Source organism: Mirounga leonina, unplaced genomic scaffold (assembly GCF_011800145.1).
Source record: "Mirounga leonina isolate KUSES-001 unplaced genomic scaffold, KU_Mleo_1.0 Mir_94, whole genome shotgun sequence".
NCBI lineage: Eukaryota > Metazoa > Chordata > Mammalia > Carnivora > Phocidae > Mirounga > Mirounga leonina.
Window position 1 is genome coordinate 8718944 of NW_023270855.1, and position 8474 is coordinate 8727417.

The 8474-nt window shown below is 40.9% G+C and overlaps 1 protein-coding gene across 1 annotated transcript in view; it reads left to right on the plus strand.

Moving 5' to 3' along the window:
* The window catches only part of SRGAP3 (SLIT-ROBO Rho GTPase activating protein 3), a 326327-nt gene that overhangs the window by 3802 nt on the left and 314051 nt on the right, over positions 1-8474 (plus strand). Inside the window, exon 2 of the mRNA XM_034997259.1 lies at positions 4888-5019. The gene's annotated coding sequence lies outside the window, so the exon portion shown is untranslated. The remainder of the gene's footprint in view (positions 1-4887; positions 5020-8474) is intronic.

Here is an 8474-nt window from a genome sequence, read left to right on the forward strand (position 1 = left end):
TTTTTTTTTTTTTAAAGATTTTATTTATTTGACAGAGAGAGACACAGCGAGAGAGGGAACACAAGCAAGGGGAGTGGGAGAGGGAGAAGCAGGCTCCCGGCCGAGCAGAGAGCCCGATGTGGGGCTCGATCCCAAGACCCTGGGATCATGACCTGAGCCGAAGGCAGACACTTAATGACTGAGCCACCCAGGCGCCCCTATTCTTGCCTATTTTTAAGGCTAAAACAAAGTCAGGATTAGAAAGTCAAATAGTACAGCCACTCCCTAGCTTAGACCCTTCCTTTGCTCTTTTACAGAAACAAGAATTATTAACTACTACTTCCTTTAGTTCACATGGTGACTTCCTCCATGTCTCTAAATAACCTGCTTGTAGTGCTGTTTCTTGCATTTTCAATTTTGGTCATTATCTACAGACTCTGTTAGGGTACTTGAGGCTTAGCCTACTAATATCCCCACCATCCTACTTCCCTTCCCTTCTCTTCCCATTAAAGTTACAACCCAGTATGTTGAGTGCCTGGCTGGCTCAGTCAGAAGAGCATGTGATCTTGGGGTTGTGAGTTCAAGCCCCATATTGGGTGTAGAGATTACTTTAAATAAATAAATGTAAAGTTACAAGCTGATATAGTTTGTCCCTCTATGTTAAATTTACCAGGTAGGGCGCCTGGGTGGCTCAGTCGTTAAGCGTCTGCCTTCGGCTCAGGTCATGAATCGAGTCCCACATCGGGCTCCCTGCTCTGCGGGAAGCCTGCTTCTCCCTCTCCCACTCCACCTGCTTGTGTTCCTGCTCTCGCTATGTCTCTCTCTGTCAAAAAAATAAATAAAAAATCTTTAAATTTACCAGGTAAATTTAAGTAATATATTAAACATCTTTTTTTTTTTTTTTTATCAACTATAGACAGCATCTCTTGATCCCCCATACTGTAAGATGACGGTTTTGTTGGCACTCCTGGCCTTTTCTCTACCTGTTCTTCTGTCTTGCGCTTCCCAATCTAGTTTGTTAAAAGAGGATTCCATTTGGCAGGTTGGATTCCCGTGGGGATGTAACTGAAAGAAGGCAGGTTCCTACACCTACTTCTCACTCAATAAACTACTGAAATTCCATCTTCCCCAAGAAAACCTTTTGGGACCTCACTGGGAAATGCGTGATGTGTCTACAATCTTGTTAACAAAATGATAGCCTGGGAGTCCATGAACTGTTAACCCAACAGACCTTTGGCCTGTTGGGTGTTAACAACCAGAGGGGAAAACAATCAGCTTTGGCCGTTCCCTAAATAAGCTGAGGTTTATTTACTTTTCCCATGCCCTTTCAAACCAAAGGCTATAAAACTGCTTTATTAATATAACTCCTTTGAGAACTCTCTGATGGAATTAGTGACATCACAGTGAATTTTCAAGAAAATGTACATGAAATTTATTGTTCACCTTGAACTTCATATGGAGAAGTAAGTTGATTGATCTAAAAGCAAGTCATTCACTTTGAAAAGAACTGTGTCTTGGCTGTAATTGAGATTTTAAGGGTTGGGGGGAAGAGAGACGGTAATGAGCTGGGAAGCAAAACACCGCTGCCACCTAGTGGTTACTCATTCTGAAACACTGCAGTTCTTTAAAAGCACAGACAACAGAAAAGGAAACTGAGTTAGTACAGGAGACACCCAGCAAAGATCCTGAACCAGAGAAACTTGCATTTCCTCCTCCCTTGTTAGAAAAAGGTGTTGGTGAACCTTTTGCAAATGGTCAGAGAGACAAAACAAGGTATTAATGGGAGAGGCTGCTCCTTTTGTGTCATCAGAAAAATTAACGGAGCACTGACAAAGGCAAACGGTTGTGGGTCAACATGGACAGCCACCAGATCTCTAGCATGAAGTGGCAGCTCCAAAAGGAAGCAGGAGGTACAACAAATAAACAGAGAGGGACCACCGTGGGGCAGGCCCCCTCAGTACTGGTCACTGCTGCAGCAGCACGGGTCCAGAGGCAAAGCAGAATCAGAAGCCATGCCAGCAGGGATAAAGACGATCAAGTCACAGAGACTCAGGATCACTGATCAGCAACAGCTCTGGAGACTGTGGTCTTGAGACTGCAGTACTGCCTGATTTAGAGTAAACTACTCAGGGAACAACAAAAGTAATTAACACTCTTTCATAATAGTCCTGTGGGGGTAGATATTTTTATCAGCCCTGTTCTACAGATGATGAACTTGAGGCTAAGTCACTAGCCCAGAGTCACAGAACTAATGAGCCTTAGAACCAAGATTTGAACCAAAGCAGTGTGACCCCAGAGTCTGAGCTCTTAACTACAATGATTTCCTGCTTCCCTCAGAGAGAGGGAACAAGGGGTTTAACTCCTCTAACTCTACTGAATGTTATATTGAGGGATGGTTGTGAATTAGAACTCTGAAGGTGGTTTAGATCTGGTCCTAGATCGTCACCTACTTGCAGGAGGGTATTTAACTTTTCAGGAACTAATTTTCCTTACTTGTAAAATAGGGACATAAAGGAGACTATTTCATAAGTTTCTCTGAAGATTCATTGAGATAATACACGGTTTCTGGCATGTGGCAAATAAGAGAGCTTGCCTACAAAGATGATTGCCAACAATTTTCATAATTGTAAGTCCTACTACTCTTCTCAACAAGAGGTGGAATCTGTTTCCCTTCCCCTAGAATCTGGGCTGAGCTTATGACTTGCTTTGACCAGGGGAATATGGCAGGTGTGTTATTGGTTAGTTCTAAGCCCAAGTCTTAGGCCTGTCTTGCTCTCTTGGATCATTTGTGCCACTAGGTAAGGAAGCCCAGCCTAACTTTTGTATGGTAAGAGACCACATGGAGAAAGAGGCACCAGGGAGCCAGTGTCCCACCTGAGCCCACCATATGAATGTGGCCACATGAGTGTACCAAGTGAGATCAGAACTGACTGGCTAACTTACAGAATTATGAGAAATAAATGATTGATGAGGCGCCTGGGTGGCTCAGTCGGTTAAGCATCTGACTTTAGCTCAGGTCATGATCCCAGAGTCCTGGGATCCAGCCCCTCATTGGGCTCCCTGCTCAGCGGGGAGTCGGCTTCTCCCTCTGCCTCTGCCCCTCCCCCTGCTTGTGTGCTCTCTCTCTCTCTCTCAAATAAATACATAAAATCTTTTAAAAAATTAAAAGAAATAAATTATTGTTGTTAAACTACTAAGTTTTGGAATAGTTTGTTATGCAGCAAATAGTCCTCAGTAGGGGTGCTTGGGTGGCTCAGTCAGTTAAGTGTCTGCCTTAGGCTCAGGTCATGATCCCAGGGTCCTGGGATCTAGCCCCGCATCAGGCTCCCCGCTCAGCGGGAAGCCTGCTTCTCCCTCTCCTGCTCACCTTATTTGTGCTCTCTCTCTCTCTCTGTCAAATAAAAAAATAAATAAACCCTTAAAAAAAAAAAGTCCTCAGTAAATAGTATCTGTTAGTAGTATAATTGGCGCTGGTGAGGGATTCAGCCAAATATCTGGCCTATCTTTTCTTAGGCCACTGATTTTTCTCTTTCACTGGAATAGGCTGGGAGAAACAAGAGATATATGTGCAGATGAACACTGCTTATTACAAATATGTCTCCTCTTTTTATTAAACCAGAATATTGCTAGATATCCACTCAGAGAGGCTTTGTTAGCATTTCAAATTGCTATATACATTTGAGATAATATAGAAGCATATTTCTTCACACATTTACAATTCAGACTTTTTATGAGATTGGTTACAGTGGGAACTTCCAAAGCCTTTACATTGGAGGATTTGAGGCATGAACAAAGACTTACCCTTTTTTTTTAAATTGGAAAATTGTAATTTTATTTATTTTTATTTATTTATTTATTTTTAGTTTTTGATGCAGTGTTCCATGATTCATTGTTTGCGTATAACACCCAGTGCTCCAGGCAATACATGCCCTCTTTAATACCCATCACCAGTCTAACCCATCCTCCCACCCCCCTCCCCTCTAGAACCCTCAGTTTGTTTTTCAGAGTCCATTGCAGAGACTTATCCTTTTAATCCAGCGTCTCAAAGCCCTGAGGATGATTCTTTAACTTTTATCTCCTTTTTCTCTCCTTCCCTAAATCCTCTCTTTTTCTGTCTGTACATATCCTTTGCCTTCTTACCATGCCTTTCCTATCTCTTTTCCTTATTGTGACATAAGGAAATAAGATCCTAAATAAGATCTTCCCTACCAAAATGTAAGCTCTGAGGAGGGGGAAATTTTTATCCATTTTGTTCTTTACAGAGCATTCTTTATTTAGAACAATGCCTGGCACACAGAAGGCCTGCAATAAATGTGTATTGAATGAATTAAATAATGCATGTGAAAGCCCTGAGAACAGTGTCTGATGTAGAGTAGGTGATGCTCAATACATATAACCTATGACAGTTCAGTACTGCTATAAATGCGGTCATTTACATTCATTTTTAAAAGTGTTTTATTATTTTTAGTCTTTCTCCTTTTTTTCTTTCCACTTTGTCCCTTTCTTCTTGTCTTTCTTTTTCTGTCATTGCATCTTCTCTCGTACCTTTACTTGTGGCCTGCCGGGGACCTCATAGATGTTTCGCCTTCATTCAGAGGATGTGCAGAGAAAAGGTTTTGGAACTTTGTCTTGGGTGAAATAGAATTATTTGTGATTCACAGCTGACCTAGGATTACACATAAAAGTCTGCTACTGAGGCGAGCCCAGTTTTGGTATTACTCAATATTTTAACCAGGGGCCTCGGTTATGGAAAAGAGCAAGTGTATTAAGTAATAGCCAAACAAATGCCTGTACATGTCTGTGAGCGTGTGGGTATTCCTAGTGCCTGTTGCTTTTGGCAATAGGAATGTGACGAGAATCAAGTAGAACTGACTTAGCTAATTTTCTCTTCTCCTTTTTCTCCATAAGGGAATGGAAATGAACTACCACATAGTGGATCAGTCCTTTCTCAGGCTGGTAACATTACGGAATCCCCGTTGAAATGCAAGCTGGACTGGCGGAAATCAGATTCCCATATTCTCTCATAAGCTGTTTGTCAAGGTAAATCCCATGCGTTTTAAAATCATGACTTCCCAGGGCTAGATGAGAAAATAAAAACACTTTGGACCTATAACCAGAACCAATTATAGAGATGTCTGCATTACCGAGGATAGTCTCTCTTGTAGGAAGATCTCTTTCTCCTCTTTCCTGGTGGTCTTTTAGATTCCATTCAGGAGTTTCACAAATCTGCAGGCCAGTGGCTGGGTGGCTTGGGCGGAGTACAAAACAGTATTGATGCAGTTCGCAACACAGCCTTGTTTAGGTTTCCACTATGCTAGTAGGTAGCTCAGACTTCTTGGCCCTGCTAATGTTTAATAGAATCCTGTTATATGGTCAGATAATATGTGTTTCTGCATATATTCTTCTGTCACTTAAGATCAGTGTTTTAAAAACAGAGTTGGGAGGAGAATGCGTGAGTCTGTGAGCCTCCTGTCACGCTCTCCCAAAACTGCCTTCAGCCACTCTGTTTTTCTTTCTTTCCTTCAAACATTTGATCATTGTGTAGACAATAAGTTACCAGGCCTCTTTACTAGTTAACCAACTTAGTAAACCAACCCAGAGTCAGGGACAAGAGATTTTGAGCCATTCAGACCATCAGTTCTCAAACATGCTAACTTAATTGGTACATGAGACCCCACAATACACCAAACCCATCCTTTATACTTTTGGTGGGAAAATAATTTGATGATAAATTATAGAGGAGCAAAATGGCAACCCAGAACATCAGCGTCATAACATTTATGCCTGAACAAAATGATCAAGAACAGAAAGACAATGATATTTGAGATGTGAAATAACACATACAAGAAGTGCTCTATTTGAAACTCAAGGCACTATAGAGTCCCCCCACGCCCCAAAACAAAAAAGGGTCTTTCTTGAGAACTGTGGAAATTCCAGCAATCTATGTTGTCACATGTGCAGCAGGAAATTCATATCATTGCTAACTTTTCTGTGGCAGCCAAAGTTTTCAATAATTGGCAGGATCGCACATTGGTTTTCTTTTTTCTTTTTGGTGAATATAAAAATTTAATCCCTCTTAATAATTAACGAAGGAAGCTATTAAGTACTTAAGTCATATGTAAAAATGAAAGTCCCTGGCTTTGTATGGCATTTACTCTAAGACTTGCAGAAAGAACTTGCATACTTTGATCTCTTTTCCTGGTTCATTAGGAAAGACTCCATGGGGCCACAACCATACCTGGAAACATGCTGGCCTAAATGACTATGACAGCCTTACTTCTGGCCTTCTCTGGTCTTATGTTCTTGAAACTGTAAATTCTTCCAAGTCTTTGAGTAACAATCTGGTTTCTAGATTAAAATGATCTCTCTAGTGGCAGAAGTATAATAAATGGATGAAACCTTTCCAGGGAGTATTTGGCAACAGGTTCGAAGTCTTAAAGTATGCATTACCCATTCACCCAGCAATTCCACTCCTAAAGAAAGAATTATGAATATGAACAAAATGCATGTATGAAGGTGATTATTATAGCATACATTAAAATATTTTTATATCTTTTATATTTATATTTTTATATTATATATTACACAATACTAATTTTTATTTGTACAATACTAATTTTTTTAAAAGATTTTATTTATTTATTTGAGAGAGAGAGTGCGCATGAGCACGAGCTGGTGGCATGGGGTGGGTAGTAGAGGGCAGAGGGATAAGGAGGAGCAGACTCTTTGCTAGGCAGAGAGCCTGACGTAGGACTCAATCCCAGGACCCTGAGATCATGACCTGAGCCGAAGGCAGACGCTTAACTGACTGAGCCACCCAAGTGCCCCTACAACACTAATTTTTAAAAGTAGGGCATACAAAGTATGTATGATATAATCCTTTTCATCTAAAGATGTATGTCTATTCATAGAATATGACTGGAAGTATATATAATACAGTGTTAATAGTCATGATCTTTTTGTACTATTATAGACTTTTCTTAAATGTCTGCAACAAACATGTATTACTTCTGTAATAAGAAGAAAAGGTGTTTAAATATACTTGAAACACAAAAGATCATTTTGGCCACAGTGGTTGGAAGAATTATGAATGGGAAGGATTGGATGAGAGGTTACTGCAGTGGTTCAGGCAAAAGACAATCCAAGTAAGAACCAGGGATATGGCAGTGGGATAGAAAAGGAAAAAGAAGGAAAAGCTGATTGGAGACATATTCAGTAGTCCTATGAGAACTATAAACATATACCATACATTCAAGTCAGTAATAAAATTGATCTTTTAAAAGAGTCAACATGATTCATCCATATCCTTTTAGTACCTTCAAATATGTGTTTAAAGAAACTCAGAGCCAACTCTGATTTAGTTTTCTAGGTTTTAGTTTCCTGGCTTGTTCAGCTGAGTTAATGAGGGTCTAGTTGACAAAGAAAGAGAGTGTAAGAGGAGGACTGGACTGTGGAGGGAGAGAATAAATTCAATTTTGGATATGCGGAGTTTGAGGGGTTTGTGAGACGTGTATTAAGCTGTGGTACATGAGTTTGAAGCTCAGGTCAATCAGCAGATACAGAATTAGAGATCATCAGTATATATGTGAGTATTAAAACTGGGTGGTTGTTAAGGTTGCCTGGAGAGTGTCCAGTGAGAAAGGGGGTGAACATGGAGCCCTGTGGAACCTCCACAGTTCAGGGCACAATGAAGGAGAGGAAGTCACTGAGAAGACTGAGGAGCAGTGAGGTAGGCCAGCCCATAATAGGCTAATCCAGGTTCAGAGCCAGGCAAGAACGACTAGTTGCACAAGTTCAGGTTGCTTTCATTTCGGCTTACTATCAAGTCTGCAAGCTAGCACTGCAATGGGCACAGGAAATGAGACTCTGGGGTTTCTTCTGCTCTCGTGGGGTTGTGACCAAAGTGCAGGGGTCAGCATAGCTCCTCGCATGTCTGACCCGCCACTCCCTCCTCTGTAGGCTGGGAATGGGCCCTGCAGCCCTCAAGGTTCTAGGTACTACTGCTTCAGGCCATTCCGTTCTGTGCCATAGGCATGTCCTTGTGTCTTCTCTCTTCTTCCTGCCTCCTTGCCTGCACCAGCCTTGGCCAGGGCATACCAAAAGTAGCCAGAGGGGTTCAGGGGGAAAAGAAAAGAGAGGCGAGACTGTCAAGGAAGGAGTTACCAACAGTATCAGATGCCAAAGAGGTCAAGTAACGTAAGTGTTAAAAAGTTCCCAATTTAAAGTTGTGATTTAAAGGCTATTTGTAGCCATACGCATAGGGTACCACCAAGCTCAGTTTCCCATGGAAGTCATTTTCATTCCCAGAAAATATAATCAAGGTATTTATTTTAGTTTTGGTATTTTGTTATGGTAACCTAAGCTAAGACATTCACCCTGCCAGACTCCTTCATTCATGGTGATTTATTCTTAGTGGCCTTATTGTCTTTTCTTCCTTTTTTAAAAGATTTTATTTATTTATTTATTTATTTATTTATTTATTTATTTATTTATTT